The 14229-nt window shown below is 39.8% G+C and overlaps 1 long non-coding RNA gene across 1 annotated transcript; it reads left to right on the forward strand.

Annotated features, from left to right (window-relative positions):
- Positions 1-210: 210 nt before the first annotated feature.
- Positions 211-8281, forward strand: LOC132539756 (uncharacterized). Its single transcript, XR_009551056.1, has 3 exons — positions 211-366; positions 694-801; positions 7985-8281. It is a non-coding gene; the product is annotated as an uncharacterized LOC132539756 (long non-coding RNA).
- Positions 8282-14229: the final 5948 nt, after the last annotated feature.

Consider the following 14229-nt stretch of genomic DNA (forward strand, 5'->3'; position numbering starts at 1 on the left):
CATGTCGGCCCTCTCTCCTTTAACCCAAGGGCTATGAGCAGGTTTCTGCCTGTGTCGCTGCCACTGATTCTGTCTGCAGACTGCCCCTCTTCCACTGAGGGTGAGTCATGCCTTCGCCTTTTCTTTCAATTCATTCTCATGTAACAGAAATTCTTGGAGATTTGGTGTGCTCATTTCAGTCTTCCCCAGAGTCAGCACTGGGTACTTTTTTTCGCTCTTATTTTTCTATCTATCGGTCATTTTAATGGGGATGTGGAAGGAGAGGAATTAGACACTTGTGCTGACATCACATTCTTACCCAGAGATCCTGGGTTGCTTTTCTAAAACAAAAGGAAAAAAAAAAAAAGTAAAAGGAGGCAAAAAGAGGTGAGGAGGGAAAGAGAGGGGGTGGAGAACACCAGGCGTATTGTATGGCTCCCCTTCATGATTTCCTGCAAGTTCACTTCTTTGAGAGAATTGTTTTAAAACAGTTTGCCACGTTTCTAGATGTTCTTAATTGGGAAACTGAAGGGAGGTGACTGAAAACAGAAGGAAAAGTAACTGTAGAAGAGACAACACAACAGACATGATACAGTGGTGCAAGCAAGGGGAAGGGTAGGTTTGTCGGTGAGGTATTTGTTTTGCTTTTTGTTTTTAGCTTTGTTTTTGTTTTTGTCGTTGCCAAGCGTTCACCGCTCACGTCAACTCTTCCAGACACAGAGAGAGAGCTGAAGGAAAGAAGGAAAGACACCACAGTACTCAAAGCTTCCTCCTGTGCTGCGAGAAGGCATGAAACCCGGGTGCTTGTGCAAAGAAAAGCAGGTATCCTCCCAGATAAATTATCCGGTCTGCCCCCATCCAGAAAATTTATAATCTGGAGTAGAAGTAACTAGCAGCCTGAGAAATCACAGAGTAAGAGAAGTTCACTGAGAAGTAGAATTGGGGCAGCGGGGAGGGGGGGTGTTGGAGGGCAGGCGGTGGTGCACCAAGTTGGGTACACGGGATCCTAGTTCGAGCCCCCGGCTCTCCACCTGCAGGGGAAGGGGGGGACTTGCTTCACAAGAAGTGAAGCAGGTCTGCAGGTGACTATCTTTCTCCCTCTATCTCCCCTACCCCTCACAACTTCTCTCTCTGGCATATCCAAGAAATCGAAAAAAAAATGCCACAGGAACAGTTGATAGTCGTGCAGGCACCGAGCCCCAGCGATAATTCTGGAGGCAAAAAAAAAAAAAAAGTAGAATGGGAGAAGATTGCAAACTGTCTAAACTGTCTGCCCCCCTCCCTGCCACTTTACATGCCAAAGTAATGTTAGCAACCTTTTCATTTGCAATCTATGAATCCAGGACCTACTCTGGTGAGTTTCACTGAGACATTTGGCTACACAAACCCATTTCCTCTTCGTGTATTTACTCAGCTATTTTTGAACGTGAGCACCGAATAGGAAAATGTTTTCAAAATAATGCCTTTATGTATATACATTTGACAGAAGGTAACCATAGCTGTATAGAGAGTTAACATCATAAAGCCCTTCAGAGCAAGTAAACCATGCTGTTATTGCATCCTTCTTAGGATTATCCATGTGAAATCTACAAATATTTCTTCTTTTCCATCCTCAGAATGACAATTTCATCTTATACAGATGGTTTTTTGCAAAGAGACCCACCAAGACATGGAAAGCCCAGGCTGGATGTGTTGTTATTTTTAAATTACCACAAATTTTCATAGAACTGTCACATGGTGCAACAAAAGCTCTTTTCAAAATATCAGTGGCATGTGTATGAGTGTGTGTGTGTGTGTGTGTGTGTGTGTGTGTGTGTGTGTGAAACAGTTAAAATAAGCATGATTGTAACTGGGAAATGCTTGAAGAAAACAAAGCTGATAAGGAAATTTTGGTGATGTTTAACAGCTGTTTCCTGGGTACGTATCTGTTATACTTTTCCTACCACAATTAAATGTGATTTTAATAATCATTTGGTATTTAAATAATCTACTATGATTGTCATATGGAATTTTAATTAAATGCACATTTTTTATCTAAAATATGAAGTGTTACCACTGTGAAAAGACCTTTTCTCTCTTAAGAACATTTTTTTTTCCTTAAAGTAAGGTTCCTTGTGATTTAGGAAAGAAAAAAAAATTATCTCCAAATATTATTTACCCTTAATCCAGCTTTTGATGGGTCTTGAGGGAATGAAAGAAAAGAATGTTAAACTAAGTAACTGTTCTCATAATCTCCTAATGAGGATAATGAAAACAACACACAGGATATGTTTAAGATAAAAAAAATGCTTTAAGTAAATAGCCTATAAGAAGCAGAAGTTCCTTTATTCTGTCTCTGTTCAAAGCATTTCCTGTTTGCTGTGTTTGTAAAGCAGTCACATTCTATCTTCCTTACCTTTGTTCTTTCTTTTTAGGAAACTATAATCTTTTGTTCTTTCCTCTCTCAGCATTCAAAGGCTATCAACTCAGAGAGATGAGTTAAAAAGCAAGTTTGGAAATGTTAACAGTTCAAATTGCCTTGCATCTTTCTCAGACCCTAGAAAAATCAGTGTGTGTTGACTTGGCCTGGTAGTGGTTCCTTTACTTCCTATCATTTAGGGGAATTGTGTTTTCGGTGTCTGTTTTCTGGTTTGTTTTTCTTTTCTTTTCTTTTCTTTTCTTTTTTTTTTAACCTCTGGTCTCAATATGTCAATATGTGAACACAGTGACAGACCCAAGATGAACTGGTATCATAAACCAAACACCTGATGAAGTCAGTGATGAGTTTAAATGAATAATCAAAGAAGCTAAATGATGCAGCTCTCTCCCCTCTTCATGTAGCAATAACTCCAACAATTTACTTTTCTTTTTTCCAGTGATAGCTTTCCATCTTCCTGAAGGTGCAAAAAAACACTTCATTACAATTTTTTAAAAAATCTTTATTTATTGGGTAGAGACAGCCAGAAATTGAGAGGGAATGGGGGAAGGTAGGGAGAGAGACAGAGAGATATTTGCAGCCCTATTTCACTGCTTGCAAAGCTTCCCCCAGCAGATGGGGACTGGAGGCTGGAACCAGGGACCTTGCGCATTGTAACATGTGTGCTCAACCAAGTGTGCCACCACCCGGCCCCCCAAAACACCTCTTTTTAAGGGCATAATAACCATATTTAAGCCACATTTCAGGGAAAGGGGTATATTTGTCATCTCACTAGGGAATATGAACGCTTTTTAAAGGCAAGGATTAGGGCAATGACTGGAAACACTGAACTCTTAATTGTTGTGAAAATTCCAGTTTTTCTCAAAAAGAGTCAGTCTTATACCCTTGTAATCTTATAATCTTAAATTTAAATCTCTAATAAAATAGGAGAAATATCAGTGGACTATTGCCTGGATTTCTACTATCTCCATTCACCAATTAAAAAAAAATACAATGAAAAAAATTTTTTTTTCTGAAGGTGGGTGATACACAGAAGTGTGTATGGTTCCAGATGCCAGCATGATGCCAACCAGAATTCCCTGGAGAGACAACCCCACCAATGTGTCCTGGGGCCCCGCTTCCCCAGAGCCCTTCTCCACGGGAAAGAGAGAGAGAGGCTGGGAGTATGGTCGACCTGTCAACACCCATGTTCAGCGGGGAAGCAATTACAGAAGCCAGACCTTCCACCTTCTGCATCCCACAATGACCTTGGGTCCATACTCCCAGAGGGATAAAGAATAGGAAAGCTATCAGGGGAGGGGATGGGATAAGGAGATCTGGTGGTGGGAATTGTGTGGAGTTGTACTGTTTTATCCTATGGCTTAGTCAATGTTTCCTTTTTATAAATAAAAAATTTAAAAAAAAGAAAAAAAGATTATATTTAATAAAACTTATACCATCAAGATTTAACCCACCCATCTTATAATCTTGTAGACCACTATTAAATTACTAATAAATTTTTAATTAAAGAAATAAATCTTAAAAATCAAAACCTTCCCAGAGGGCGAGGATTGAATTTGAGTAGAATATGACAGAACTAACATTTGATCACAAGCTATGTACCATATATTAAAGAGGTGACCTCAGCTAAAATAACTGTAAGTAACTCCTGGATCTCTTTCTTATACTTGGAAAATTGAAGGGAATCGTGGGGGTTGGAAAAAGCAACAGGAAGTCACAGCTAGCTGGGGAATATCCCTTGAGCCTCAGGTTCAAGAAAAAATTTCTCTTCTCCACAGTGTAGGCATCCTGACACCAGTGAGAGGAAAAAGAGGAAAAGCGAGTTGAAGTCCACAAAGCATAGGAACCACTCACAACAGAAGGTAGAATAGATTTCTCAAGGAAGAACACAGAGCCAAGGAAGGTTTGCATAATAGTTATGCAAAAAGATTCTCCTGACTGATGTTTCAAAGACTCAAGTTCAATAATCTCCACCCCCCACCACCATAAGCCAGAGCCGATTAGTGTTATGGTAGAAAGATGAAAGAAAGAAAGAAAGAGAGAGAGAGAGAGAGAGAGAGAGAGAGAGAGAAAGAAAGGGAGACAGAGAGAGGGGGAGGGAGGGAAGAAGGAAGGAAAAAAGAAAGAAAGAAAGAAAGGGAGGAAAGAAGGAAGGAAGGAAGGAAGGAAGGAAGGAAAGAAGGAAGGAAGGAAGGAAGGAAGGAAGGAAGGAAAGAAGGAAGGAAGGAAGGAAGGAAGAAAGAAAGAAAGGGAGGGAGGGAGGAAGGAAAAAAGAAAGAAAAAAAGAAAGAAAGAAAGAAAGAAAGAAAGAAAGAAAGAAAGAAAGAAAAGGGAGGGAGGGAGGGAGGGAGGAAGGAAGGAAGGAAGGAAGGAAAAAAGAAAGAAAGAAAGAAAGGGAGGAAAGAAGGAAGGAAGGAAGGAAGGAAGAGAGAGAGGGAGGGAGGAAGGAAGGGAGAAAGAAAGGAGGGAGAGAGGGAAGGAAAGAAGGAAGGAAGGAAGGAAGAAAGAAGGAAGGAAAAAGAAAGAAGGAAAGAAAGAAAAGAAAGAAGAAAGGAAGGAAGGGAGGGAGGAAGGAAGGAAAAAAAAAAACTCCACCTCCCACCACCATAAGCCAGAGCCGATTAGTGTTATGGTAGAAAGATGAAAGAAAGAAAGAAAGAAAGAAAGAAAGAAAGAAAGAAAGAAAGAAAGAAAGAAAGAAAGAAAGAGAGAGAGAAAGAGAGAGAGAGAGAGTGAGAGAGAGAGAGAGAGACAGAGAGAGGGGGAGGGAGGGAGGAAGGAAGGAAAAAAGAAAGAAAGAAAGAAAGGGAGGGAGGAAAGAAGGAAGGAAGGAAGGAAGAAAGAGAGAGAGAAAGAAAGAAAGAAGGAAAAAGAAAGAAGGAAAAAAAGAAAAGAAAGAAGGAAGGAAGAAAGGGAGGGAGGGAGGAAGGAAGGAAAAAAGAAAGGAAGAAAGAAAGAAAGGAAGGAAGAAGGGAGGGAGGGGAGGAAAGAAGGAAGAGGGGCAGTGGTGCAGTGGGTTAAGCGCACGTGGCACAAAGCTCAAGGACCGGCTTAAAGATCCCAGTTCGAGCCCCCGGCTCCCCACCTGCAGGGGGGTCGCTTCACAGGCGGTGAAGCAGGTCTGCAGGTGTCTGTCTTTCTCTCCCCCTCTCTGTCTCCCCTCCTCTCTCCATTTCTTTTTGTCCTAGCCAACAACAACGACATCAATAACAACAACAATAATAAGCACAACAGTGTTAAACATCAAGGGCAACAAAAGGGAAAATAAATAAATATTTAAAAAAGAACTTAAGATTTAAAAAAAAAAAATGAAGCAAAGGTAAGACCACGAAAAAAAAGAATGGACAATAAATAATTTTAAAAAAAGAAAGAAGAAAAAAGAAAAAGGAAAAAAGAAAGAGAAGTTAATGGGATAGAATTCTCTACACAGAAATGACAGTACTCCACATCAAGTCGGATGGTTGAGTATGAATTTTATTTAAGCTTACTGAGCTGAGGGTCCAGCCCAGGGAAAGACTCACGCAGGAGCTACCCAAGGAATGAACACCTAAGCACAGTCACAAGCATCTTTTTATACTTTTGGCAGCATATGCCAGTATTGGTTTCATACAATATTTTGCACAGTTTCTGGGACTTGGCTCATTTACCTGAAATCTAATAATGGGGGGGGGGGGGCTTTTAGGCTTGTACCACATCTTGGTACAAAAACATCTTGTTTTCCCAGAAACAAACATCCTGCCTGACTGAAAGTGGCAGGGTTTATAGAAACGGAAAATGAGCATTACTCCTACTCTAGGCCAGGTAAATTTCTAACCGTTCTATTGTCTGGTGCCTGACTACCATCCCAGTTGACCTCTGAACTAAGCTAGCAATGTCTTGATTCTACCTGTACCCATTTTTCCCTTGATTATACTTGTACTCATTTTTAACTTGAGTATACCTGTATCCTTTTTAACCCTCAGGAAGAAAGGAAGGAAGGAAGGAAGGAAGGAAGGAAGGAAGGAAGGAAGGAAGGAAGGAAGGAAGGAAAAAGACAAGGAAGGAGAGGCCAGAGAGGCAAGATCATGGATTCAAATATAGAGCCCTTCATATGTTAGTCAGGATCCTTTGTAATATTCTATTATTGTCCCCTCCAGGGTTGTGGTTGGGACTCTCGGTGCCACCACTATGAATCCATCACAATGATCAACAACAAAGACAACAAAAAGAAAAAATCAGCTTCCAGGAGCAGTGGATTCATAGTGCAGACACCAAGCCCTAGTAATAACCCTGAAGGCAATAAATAAATAAATAAGAGCATTATAACCATCTTAACTATTTGGGGAACATATGTGAAGTTCCTATCTTAAAGTCGCCTTACATGGATGCCAGGAGCCATTTCTCTGCTTGATAAGCTTTGAAACAATGGAAGCCCTCGAGACGTTTCTATTTCCCCGCAGGTAGGCCATTTACCAGAAAACAAGTGACACACCACATAGTTATAGTTAATAGACATAGTTTCGGCCATTGTATGTTGCAAGGGACATTCCACCCTGATGATTGCTCCCCCCCTCCTCCTCCAGCACTTCCCCCCTTCCCCAAAGCCTTATAATGCCTGTGAACACAATAAAATTTTGCAGCTTGATCAGAATTCTGTCTTGCTGTCATTTCTTGTGTCTCCTGTTCCTTTCATTACAGGTTCATTGGTTCCTAGCTCCTGTTCACGCCCCACTCGCCGGGGCACATGGACACCTTAACCTTACTACCTTTCCTAGAGCTCGACTTTATCAGTCACAGTGCAGTTTAGAACCAAAAGACTAAAATATGATGATGTCTGTAAGTAGAGCCTGCCATTGAGAGAAGAGTAAGAACATCTGTTCCATTTCCACAAGGCAGGTTTTCTGCTGGAAGTATTCTTCTACCATTTTAATAAATTCTCATGTGTTCATTAACAGGAGGCTGTCCTTAACGATCTGCTTATTAAATGGGAACACTATCATTAAAAAAAAGAAGAAGAAGAATTGTAAAACCACACAAGTTCAGCAAACACTAGCAAATGGATAAGAACCAGGAATTCTTGACTTCATACTCTTTTGGGATACCCTGTACATTTTAACTTCAATCTTCAAATGTCAGCAGAGATAAAAAGAGTACTTATTCTTATTAAGGTTCCACCATACCACATACTAGTCAACCCCATATATGTATTATTTGATTTTTATTATTCAAAGAAACCAACTTGGGAAGAATCAGAAATGTGGAGCAAATATTTGCCATCAAAAAATAAGTGTTTGGTGCATAGAAAATGTTCAAAGGCTTCATCACTTGGGTGAGACCTTTCCTTTCATAGTATTCTCTAATTCCATCCCAGGTGGTTCACTTCCTAACAAAGTCCCAAAACCTAGATATAGACCAGGTTCTGTGAGAGAGAGCATATGTTCACACATATCCATAAACTAGAGCAAATATATGCCTGAAAGCAGTAGTACACTAGAGTTGCAGTGAGTACCCCCCCCCCCAACACTCCATGTGCACTATTCCAACCTTTGGGTCCATGATTCTTCAACAATTTGTTGGGCTTTGTATGTTAACTCTCTTTTCAACCACCAGGTTCCAGATGCCATCAGGATGCTGACCAGACTTCCCTGGACTGACGACCCCACCAGTGTGTCCTGGAGCTCCGCTTCCCCAGAGACCCACCCTTCTAGCGAAAGAGAGAGTCAGACTGGGAGTATGGACCGACCAGTAAACGCCCATGTTCAGCGGGGAAGCAATTCCAGAAGCCAGACCTTCCACCTTCTGCATCCCACAATGACCTTGGGTCCATGCTCCCAGAGGGATAGAGAATGGGAAAGCTATTGGGGTTGGGGATGGGATATGGAGACTGGGTGGCAGGAATTGTGTGGAGTTGTACCCACCCCATCCTATGATTTTGTTAATGTCTCCTTTCTTAAATAAATAAATTTTAAAAGGAATTTTATTTTCCTGGCAGTGAAGAAATGAAAAGTAGACAAAAATCCGCAATATTTTGTAGGAGTCTTCATTTAGCAGTGGGATGAATGAGCATGGCAGTAGGTAACCGTACTTCTGCTGGATCTATTTCTTTTCTGTAATGTCACTTAGATACATACTTATGCAGGGAGCCACACGTCTAACTCCTCAAAGGCAACTTTTTTTTTCCAGTCTGTCAAACAGCCAGATCCCTGAAAGAATCAGATCCCTGTTTTGATAAGGAAAAGAGATAAGAAAGGCAGTTGGTTGTACTGTGCAGGACTGACAGACAGGGATAAGAGCCTGAAAAATATTACCAAGTAAAATAGACTTAGGCAGACAAAGTCCTTACTTCCCAACTACATTGTAAGATTCAAACAAAGGATTCAGAAGTCCCAAATTGAACTGATGAATTTCACAACAATCTTTTCTACTTTCATGATTTGAAAAGATTAAAGACTCCAAAGAAGGTGGGAAATTTTCAAAAGTTTATCTGACAGCTCTTTGGGATCAAAGGAATTTTACTTTCCTGGCAGTAAAGAACTAAACAATAAATAAAAAGCCACAATGTTTTATAGGATTCTTCATTGATAGAATGTTCTTTAAGTGCTGGGAAAGGAATCAAATAACACTCCTGCCTTTTTTTAATTAAAGTGTACCTAAATTCTCTGTGCTGCTGTATAGAGGTACTTGTTCAAACTTGTTGAACAAGGGAAAAATGGGGACCAGGCACAGTACAGTCGCGATAACCCTGGAGGCAAAAAGAAAAAGTGAGTGACCTGGCAAAACTTTAAAATCTCTCGTTATTTGCATTTTGTGACACTGAGCTTGTTATTGCAATGGAAGAAGAAATGTTGCAAAATTATTATGACGTTATTAAAATTAAGGAAGAAAAAGAGCCATCTATGAAGTAAAAACCTCGCCAAAGATATAAAATAATATTAGCAAGACAAGTGCAAACTAAAATTGCATTTTATCAAAAAAAAGTTGTTGTTGTTTTTTTAATTTTTTTGTTGTAGTTATTGATGTCATCGTTGTTAGATAGGACAGAGAGAAATGGAGAAAGGAGAAGACAGAGAACGGGAGAGAAAGATAGACACCTGCAGACCTGCTTCACTGCCTATGAAGCGACTCCCCTGCAGGTGAGGGGAAAAAAAGTTTTATGTTTAAAATTTGGTGTACTTATATTTAATTAAACGAGAAAGTGCATAACTACTTTCTTTTCTAAAAGTTTTACTAAAAATGAAAGTAAATATCAGTAAGTGGATAAAACCATAAAAACACTAAGGGCATCCTCAGTGCAACTAGTGTACTTTCAAGACCAAAAGCAGAAATCACAGAAGATAGATGTGAACCACAGGAAAGAAACCCATGGTACAAGTTTGTGATTTAAAATGTTCCAAGGAAACAACTGGATGCATCCTCCTACATATAGTTTCAAAGACTGAAAATAGTAACATCTGTCTCCTCATTTTAAAAATCCAGAAGTTTATCCACCAAAAAAAAAAAAAAAAAAAGGAGCACTCTACCTTGGAAAGGCTGGACAATTAATGTTGTCATTCTTCCCACATAACCTAGAGTAGGGTTTCTAGCATGACAGCAATGACATTTTATAGTGGGTACTTCTTTGAAATGAGTTTGTTCTTTCCTGTCCTCTACCCACTATTAATACAGAATTAAACTCATTTGTAACAACCAGAATTTTTTCAGACGTTGCCAAATATGTGAGTTTCAAAATCATCCCCGGTTGCGAACTGATGCTCCAGAGAGAATATTAAGCATACATCCTTCACACAAACACAAGGGCGGAAGTTGAAGGAAGATGATAGTTGTAAAACAACATCACAATAACACACCTTTCTTCACTAGTGTGAATGGACAGCCAAGGTCAAGAAGTGAATAAAAAACAAAGTTAAAATTAAAGATAATCAAGTATGATAATTGACCAGATGAAAAACAGATATTTAACATCCAAACACATAAAAAAAGGAAACTTTTCAAAAATCGAGTTATTTAGTATTCTTAAAATATGTGAAGACAGGAGTGGGCAGTAGCAGCCGGTTAAGCGCACATGGTGCAAAGCGCAAGGAACCGTGTAAGGATCCCGGTTTGAGCTCCCGGCTCCCCACCTGCAGGGGAGTCGCTTCACAGGCGGTGAAGCAGGTCTGCAGGTGTCTGTCTTTCTCTCCCCCTCTCTGTCTTCCCCTGCTCTCTCCATTTCTCTCTGTCCTATCCAACAACGATGATATTAATAACAACAATAATAACTACAACAATAAAACAACAAGGGCAACAAAAGAGAAAATAAATAAATATTTTTTAAAAACTTTAAAAAAATATCTGAAGACAATGGGTCTATAGAAAAAAATGAGCATCAAAGAAAAAAATTAAATCAGCACCGAGAATAAAGAAGAGCTTATGGAAAAGAAAATATGAAACTGTTTTAAAAATAACTTACACTCAATTGATAATCAAAAAGTTAAACCCAACGACAATACTTTAAAACTGCTATAAAAGTATCAGAAATTTAATAACTACATCCTAAGAGTTAAGAAACATTTGTGATAGAAACAATTTTTTTCTTTTTAAAAAATATTTATTCCCTTGTGTTGCCCTTTTCTTTTTTTTTTTTTTACTGTTGTAGTTACTATTGTTGTTGTTATTGATGTCATTGTTGTTGTATAGGACAGAGAGAAGTGGAGAGAGAAAGACAGAAGCCTGCAAACCTGCTTCACCGCCTGTGAAGCGACTCCCTTGCAATTGGGAGCCGGGGGCTCAAACCCGGATCCTTAACGCCGGTCCTTGGGCTTTGCGCCACCTGCGCTTAACCTGCTGCGCTACAGCAGGACTCTCAGAAACAAAAATTTTAATACTTACTAATAGTTCTGGGAAATAAAACAGAATGGCGGAAAGAGGAGGAGATGCCTTAAAGCTCTAGAAAGATGCTAGTCCTCAAAATGAAAGTGAATTTCCTTCTTCGTCACATCTTAGACTCCGCACAGTAGGATTGAAATGAACACCTATTCCTTCATAAACGGGGTGTACATCAGTGTTCATTCACCAGTGAGCAATAATCAGCCTAACACACTCTTTCTGATATCACTAAGTGAAAGCAGTGTCCTAAGTGCTGCGTGATACTAGATACCTGTGGCTTGAATCCAGACCCTTGTGCGTCCTGATGTGTTTCTACCGGCTGCGCCACAACCCAGCTCCCTCGAGATGCAATTTTTAACTTAAAATTCTATGGCCAGTACAGCTGTCATATTTATTTGTATGAACACCTTTCCTGAAATTGTTACTGAGGGTATGATTTGGAAAAATAAAACTGAAATAAAAAAGCCCAGCTGGATTGACAGCATAATGATTTTGCAAAAAAAAAAAAAAAACTTTTATGCCAAAGGCTCCAAGGTCCCAAGTTCTATCCTCACCACCACCACCATAAGTCAAAATTGGACAGTACTCTGATTGATCTTTCTCTCTCATGAAAATAAAATATATTTTTTTAATTTTTTATTTATAAAAAGGAAACATTGACTAAACCATAGGATAAGAGGGGTACAACTTTGCACAGTTCCCACCACCAGAACTCCTTATCCCGTCCCCTCCCTTGATAGCTTTCCTATTCTTTAATCCGCTGGGCGTATGGACCCAAGGTCATTGTGGGATGCAGAAGGTGGAAGGTCTGGCTTCTGTAATTGCTTCCCTGTTGAACATGGGTGTTGACAGGTCGATCCATACTCTCAGCCTGCGTCTCTCTTTCCCTAGTGGGGAAGGGCTCTGGGGAAAGACACAGGACCTAAAGGGAAAAAATATATAGAACTAAGAAAAAGTGAATTGAAAAAGAATTTCCAATGTGCAAAATGGTCAGAGACCCCCAAACTGAATAAGTCTAAAGGCTTTCTGAAAGTCACTTTAGGAAGAAAGAGAACTTTCCTCAAGCAGTGAAGACTGAATCAATATGCTAAAAATCAACTTTAACAAGTAACCAATTTTTGACAAGGAATGCATTGTCATTGACACAGAAATTAGTCAGCGGTACAGATACTTTCTGAGTATGTACATATTACACATTGGCTGAACTTCAAAATAGCAAAGGAATCTACAAAATAAGTCTGGTCCTAAAGCTTGATTAATCAGCAATTTTGTGTGTGTTTGCATGTGTGTGTATCTCAAAAATCAGTAAAACTTTATTCGCTTCCATTCTTTCAGCATTAACAGAAAACTAGAGAAAGCAAAATTTTGTTGTTGTTGTTGTTTGCTTGTTTAGTTTTTTTGTTTATTTGTTTTCTATATCCTGCCTTGATTTATCCAGGCTAGTTTATCCCAGACTGTGTGATTTGTAAAGAACAGGAATTTATTTCTCACAGTGCTGGAAGCTGGAACTAAAAGCTAGAAGATGAAGGCACCCACACAGCCATATTTACATGAGAGTCCTCTCTCAGGTCCAAAGCTGGGTCTCATCCAGAGTGCTTTTTAAAATATTTTTATTTATTTATAAAATGGAAATCTTGACAAGACCATAGGATAAGAGAGGTGAGTATAATTCCACACAATTCCCACCACCAGAATTCCATAGCCCATCCCCTCCCTTGAAAGCTTTCCTATTCTTTATCCCTCTGGGAGTGTGGACCCAGGGTCATTATGGGGTACAGAAGGTGGAAGGTCTGGCTTCTGGAATTGCTTCCCCGCTGAACATGTACGTGGGCAAGTGGATCCATATTCACAGCCTGTCTCTCTCTTTCCCTAGTGGGGTAGGGCTCTGGGGAGGTGGGGCTCCAGGACATATTGGTGGGGTTGTCTGCCCAGGGAAGTCAGGTTGGCATCATGTTAGCATCTGGAACCTGGTGGCTGAAAAAGAGTTAAGATGTAAAGAAGAACAAATTGTTGATTAATCATGAACCTAAAGGCAAGAATATTACAGATGAAGATTTGGGGGGTCTCTGTTTTGAAAAAAAATTGGTAGGTCTATTTTAAGAATATTCCAAGGTGCCCATGACTTTACTGGTTTTTGCCTGAGCATGACATCTAGTTTACAGGTGGACCCAATCTTCCCTGATCCAGCTTTCTAGTCCTTTGTCCAACTATGATACCACCTCCCCCAGACAATAACTCAGGTTCAAAGTGCTTTTTGCCATATCCTCACAAGGCAGACAGGTGAGGGCTGTGCTGGAGCCTCTTTTATGAGATAATGAATCTCATCCATGAGGACTCCACACTCATAAACTTAGTCCCACCTACAGTCCAGCTCCTAATACCATTGTCTTTGAGGGGTTAGGATTTCAACATAAATGTTTTGAGAGAAGGCAAACATGTTTGAATGCAAACATATGCTGTGAGAAGTACAAAGCCTGCCAGATTTCAAATGGACCAAAAGTGCTGGGAACAACAACAACAAAACAAAACAAAACAAAACAAAAATGGCATGATAGCATGATAGCATACAAAGCAACAAAGGGAAAGAAAATTGTGGAAGAGTTCCACACAGATTCATGGGAAACTAGCTAAAATTTGTTGAGTACTTTGGACTTATTTTTAGTCACTTAGTGAACTGTTTTTCAGTTGCTGAGCATTTAATCCTCAATAATACCGTGAGGTGCTTATTATTATACCAATTTTGCTCATGAAGAGATTAGAAAATTTGCTCCAGGTCACAAACCTGAGTAGCAGGATAAGTCCTCTCAATCAAGCCTCCTTATTATGATGATGATTGTTATTCTTAATTTGGGGCTTGCTTTTCTTTTCTCCAGTCCACCAAGAGGATGGATGTACAACCCTGTGATCATTACAGGAAAGTAGGACTGACAAAGATGAGACTTCTCTGAAGACCTGAAACCTAGTCTTTGGTTCAAACTCTAAAGTCAGTA

The sequence above is a fragment of the Erinaceus europaeus genome, chromosome 8 (genome assembly GCF_950295315.1).
Source record: "Erinaceus europaeus chromosome 8, mEriEur2.1, whole genome shotgun sequence".
NCBI classification, from domain to species: domain Eukaryota; kingdom Metazoa; phylum Chordata; class Mammalia; order Eulipotyphla; family Erinaceidae; genus Erinaceus; species Erinaceus europaeus.